The sequence below is a fragment of the Protopterus annectens genome, chromosome 8.part1 (genome assembly GCF_019279795.1).
Source record: "Protopterus annectens isolate FY-2018-M chromosome 8.part1, PAN1.0, whole genome shotgun sequence".
In the NCBI taxonomy this organism is placed as follows: Eukaryota; Metazoa; Chordata; order Ceratodontiformes; family Protopteridae; genus Protopterus; species Protopterus annectens.
Genome location: NC_056742.1, coordinates 346,945,005 through 346,951,004, shown reverse-complemented (window position 1 = coordinate 346,951,004; position 6,000 = coordinate 346,945,005).

The following is a 6,000-nucleotide window of genomic DNA, read 5'->3' as shown; positions in this document are numbered from 1 at the left end:
GCACGGTCTTGCTCATATGTAAGTTATCTTAGACTTGTGTTTTCTTTTAGAAATAGCTAGGAACTAGAAATATTAGACTAAGTGTTTTTCTGTGATGTCGGAACTGTACTACTGGATTATTTTAACTATTTCTGTGTGATCTCTGAACTCGTGACTAGCACTGTATAGTAGAAAGTATTAGTCTTGTGGTTTTAATTATTTATTATTAATTTTTTTAAAACTTTTCAACTGTGGCTGTTTTGTTTATAGGTAATTTAAGCTCTAGAGTACATTGCATATTTATAGAGTTTACTGTTCAAGTCACTCTAAATAAGCCTTGACTGTTTAGTCACAACTAACAATTGGATAATAATATTTCACAGTAATAATTGGACACCCTTTTAAGGGCCTTTGAGTAGCTGATAAATATTAGTTGGGTGGTGGCAGGGTACTACCGTATAGTCTGGGAAAAGGGGGCACAGCTGGAGAACCTGTGCCAGCCTTCCCCAGGAGTGTCTGTGTGGTTGTATAAACTTATCTCAAAGTGTGTGTGTGTGTGTGTGTGTGTGTGTGTGTGTGTGTGTGTGTGTGTGTGTGTGTGTGTGTGTGTGTGTGTGTGAGCTACTTGGGCAGGGACACAAAGCACTGGTTGGAAAGAGAGGGTGTTGGTGATATTTTAGCTTGCCCAGCTGGCTGAGATCTGGACCCTATAGCTGTGCCAATGGGGAGTCTTATTCTGGACCTAGGGAGCAAGGGAGTGACCAACTCTGGACTGACTATCATCTCTGTGTGCTCTTAAAGGAAATTGTACTTTACCGTGTGTATTTGTTATCCTTTCCTCATATATGAGGTGTTAGTGGTGAGGACTGAGGCTCCTTGATTGCTGGCCAGGGCATGGGCGTCACACTATCTATACCTTTAAAACATGTAAAAATAGATTGCAGATTAGACTAAATTGTTAAAGACACGTCAGCTTTTACAAAGGATGGATTCAAGAGCAATATGGAGGAGAGAGGTCAGGGAGTTATTGAACTACTGATTGGTCGAGTTTTGCCGCAGTGTTACCTTATCACTAAGCAATTAATTGCCAATAATAACTGTGTGTTCTTTTGTTGAATTTGCTTATAATGTTTGCATGTTCTTTCAATGATAATGCTACCCATTCTTTCACCCAGAGAAACACTTACTTGAATCTTGCCTCGCCAAAATGGAGAAACGGCAAAGCTACCATAACAGCAACATTTTTGACCAATAAGTAGTTCAATAGTTCCCTGACCTGTACCCCCTACACACAACTCCTATCTCTGGTATCCCTTGCAGAAGTTCTGAACAGTTTTTAATATTCAGTGATACCCAGTTTTTACTGAAGGCATTGCAATGCTCATTGCTGATGAATGCTCTACGAACATCTAATAATTAACTGGCTGTTTTATTTCATTTATAATTAAGTTATACTCGTTGGTGACTGAAAACTTGTTCAAATGTGCTATACTCTACAGATATCAGTGTAGCAGCTGGCAACATCTATGCTTCATGTTAAATTGCAGCTGCTTACCAAATTACATAATAAATTACTGTTAAGTACATTTGTAGAAAAAAATGAAGTAAAACCTTGCTTTGACCACCATAGTATCTACCTACAGAGATACCTGGAGATTTTTATACACAGTAATCAATGAATTAATAATGAAGTTTTCATACTTACTAAAGAATTATGACTGGCTTTCTTGTACTTCTGCCACCCACCCACCAGACAAGCCGGTCTGGATGGCATCTTTGCAGCTCATCGGACCAGTGCTTTCACTGCTCTCTCGAATCCTGTCACAGATGGCAACTCATCCTCTTAAGTCTGTCCAGACATCTGCTTCTTTTAAATGGACCAGGTGCAGCTTGGTCCAACTTGTCCTAGGATAAGGCCCGCTGTGGATACCAAAACATGTTTGTCTCTTGCATACACCAGCTTAGCCCTTTACACTGAGTTTTAACAGAAGAGGGCACATTTGAAGCCATATTCACTGCAGAATGACATCTTTAGGTATGAAACTGAGATTGCTAGAATGTGAACCATGCCCTTTGTAATGTGAAGGCAGTTCAGGCAGTTAACAGGCTGTGCTAATACCAAATTAGAACCTAAAATGTTGGACATAAGCAGTATGTATGCATGTGCACGTGCTTGCTGTTGCTTTTTCACTGTAGTACAAAGTTACTCATGATGAGTGCTACACTTATGCATATTTATAGTAATGTGATTCATGGCATCATGCAAGCTTCATTTGCATTAGAGCTCAGTAACTCGAAGTGAAATTGCTGAAACTTTCTGAGTGTTGCCATGTTTTGTACAGCTGATTACTACATTTATGCAGTGGTAGACAGAAAGCCACATTTAAAGCTAACAGTCTAAAGCAAGTACAGTTAATAGTTGAGTATAAGGAGTAGGTTTATAACACTGCTGTTTATTGAGAAATCTTCAGTAATAAGCTTCGGAAGTACTGGTAAGGTGACAATGGTAATGATATTTGTTTAGTTATGAAATGTGGTGGCATTACTGGGTACAAGACCCCTCTTTTAATATAGTCTACAAGTGAACCATCAGTAACCTACTGTGACAGACTTTCCCCTTCACTTCTCACACTCATTTACAGGCCTGCAGTGCAATTGTATATGTTTTTGAGTCTCTTCTCAGCCAATAAGTACTTAAAAATAAACACTTAACAAAATGGAGATGGTGAAACATAACTGTCAGCTGCATCACTAGTTTCCTACATTGCTTAATATTGCAGTATTAATTAAAGGACTTTTACCAGTATGCATCAACTTACTAAGGCCAGGGTAACAGTAGTAATTCTAAAACTTATAATTTCTAAGCAAATAATGTTAACATCTTCAGGGAGGAAGGCACAGGGCATATAACTTCACAGCTGAGGAAAACCATATTCTCATGGATTAACTTTAGACATACAATGTCATTTTGGAAAAAATGGGTCTAAGACAAGCAGAGTGAGCTAAGGTGTGGAATCAAGTTCTGGCTGACATAATTGGTATAGGGAAAGGAATCATACCTTGGTACAGTGCAGAAAAGAGCTAATGTTATAGTGTCTCATGCCAGGATAATGCAGGGGAGACCACATAAGGTGGCCTTCCATTGTCCAAAATTTAACATCTGATGAGAAGTGTCTCCTATCCTTTCAAGGGAATGACTTTGATGCAGAGGATGAGGGCAGTGTGCTATTTCAACATGGTGTGGGTATTGGCACTTCAATATACTTTTATTGTTCACATGCAGGTGTTACAAAAGGTTAGTGTTTCCCTGTCATTTGTTACATTAGTGCATGTATGTCTTAATATGGGGAATGTTTGCATACAAATTTGAAATGTTTTTGCATCAAGTACTTCATCAGTGTCAGCATTAATATCACAGGAGCAGACAGTACTTGTTAAGTGTGTACATCATATTATTCAGATAAGTATGTATTTTTTCACAGGTGGAATACCTCAAACAATCACATGTTGGGGTACATTATGGGAAGTTGATGTTGACAGCGGAATGGCTATTGACAATGATGCTATTACTCTCATGTTCATGCATGACACAACCTTGGGACACTGGGACACAGATGCAGGGGTCCCCTACCCCAAACAGGCTGATAGTTCCATAATCACTGATGCAGACCCACACATGCACAAGGAAATGCCATTACCTGCAGGGGAAAATCACTCAGCAGCTAAACACCTCCTTCTTGAGGACAGAATGAACCTCTAGAGGAAGGCACAACAATGTCTGAGGCTGAATTACCCTCTCTGAAGACTGCACACAGGTGTGGCAGGTGAAGCCATCAACTGCAGCTGGCACCAGAGACACAAAAAGCCTTGTCAGCACTGCAGGAGATGTGCTGTGGCATAGTTCAGGCACATGCTAATTAGAGTCAGGTAGAGATGGTTAGATTGCTACAGGATATACATAAGGAAATTCACCATTACCTAGGAATGGTGGAGACCAGGGACATTGCCATGATGATCTTCATGGGGAGCATGGTTGAACATATGGCTTCAATTTCAGCTTCAATCCACATACTAACCTACAGACATACAGATGTTATGGGCAGTACTTGATGTTGTCATTGGAGGATGTGTACACATGGTGGACAAGCAGGCCAGGAACCACATGTGTTCTAACAATGTGCTGCAGGCATGCATGTGAATTCACCAAAGAAAAAGACAGTTAGGCCTTTTTAGACTTTCATCGTATGGTGTAGGACATCTGAGTTGGGGTCTTGGCCCTGCAGCACTGTTCAGTTAATGTCAAGAACTTCCCATGCATCCAGTAGATCTTCTCATTGCATCATCTCCATCTCAAACTCACATGTTGGCCCTTGCTCACAATCTATGTGACTTATCACCAACACTATCATTAGGGGACATTGAGCATGACACATGTCAAATCTGCCACAATTTCAGTCTCTATAATACATAAATTAGCCAACAACAAAACAAAGAAATTGCAGAAGGAAGTAAAGTAAATAACAAACCATCTATGTTGGACCTATCAGCAACTGCAGTTACCTGCTTCCTGGAGAAAGTCACAAAAAGAATGGCCACTGTTATATAAAGAAAAAAACATTTTTGGCTTCAGTAGCATTACGATTTGCATCACCAAGTGAATGTACCTTCATCACCAAAAGACTTCAGTTATTCAGTATGTATCAACATAGTAATTCAAATCCCCTACCACTTTCTCTCCACCCTGTTGAAATAATTAGTACGTGCACCACTGACCACTAAACACTGTGCAAATGATGATACTAATGACCGTATGAACAATAAATTTACATATGATAGTGGAGAAATGTATGATACACGGTGTGAGTTGAATATGCACCACTTAGCACACCCCACAGATTGCATTGCATGCAGCAAGTATTAGCTTAGTAACTTCACACCTTTTTGTGGGGAGGGATACTACATGAATTCTTAATGCATCTGTGGGCCACCTCAAAACATAGTAGGTCATTACGAGTTAACAATAGGTACAGGTGACTGTCATTTTTACTTAAAACAGCAGTCATGAAATTGCCCTTCTTCTGCATCAACTTTGTGTTTAACTTTATTCTGGCTTGCAGCCATGACTTATTACAAACTCTTGCAGAAAGTTATTACTGTTTACACACTACAGCAGCTAAAATTAGAGGTGTGCGCAACTGCAGTCAATTAGGTAAATAAGCACGTTCTGGAAAGTTTGCGTGACTGGAGTAAGGCTTAGCATTTTTTCATTTTTTTTTTAAATTTTTGATTACTCTCTGGGGGCCGGATGTTGTTACGTTGAGGGCCGGATTTGGCCCCAGGGATGGATGTTGTGCACCACTGCTTTACACTGTTACATTGTGAATGTCCTGGCCTATAGCTGTGGACTAAACACTGCTGCTTTGCTGAAGCAACCACTGATGTATAAATATAAATGACAATGCCAGATATTCCACAGAATTTATTGCAGCAGAAAAATTCTGTATTAGCAAGAAATGGAAAAACAAATCTCTCTAGTGCCTCGGACAAAATGCCTTTAACAGAGTATAAAATCACATTCCCATAATGCACATATTTATACAAAAAAAACTTAGATAAAACAAATTAAACAATAAATCAATTACATGATTATAACACCCATTTCCAATTAAGTTCCCAGTTCAAGCCTTTTGGAAATAGGGTACCAAATTTCAAAATAAAAATTGCTTCATTATAAAGCAACTTGCTTTTTAAACACATACCTGGGACATTTTACCTTTTTCTATAGTAGCACCTTTTAAATGTTTACCATCACTGCCATGGCACATCTTAAAATGTAGTCCTGAAGGACTCTTTACTTTTTGATTTTTAATATTTCTAAGATGTTCTTTATATCGAACACAAAAACTCCATTTTGTTTCTCCTATATAAAACAAATTACATTCACATTTTAAAGCATAAATAACTCTTTCTGTGTTGCAACTATACACATCACATGGAGAATACCTTTGACAATTTTTATAG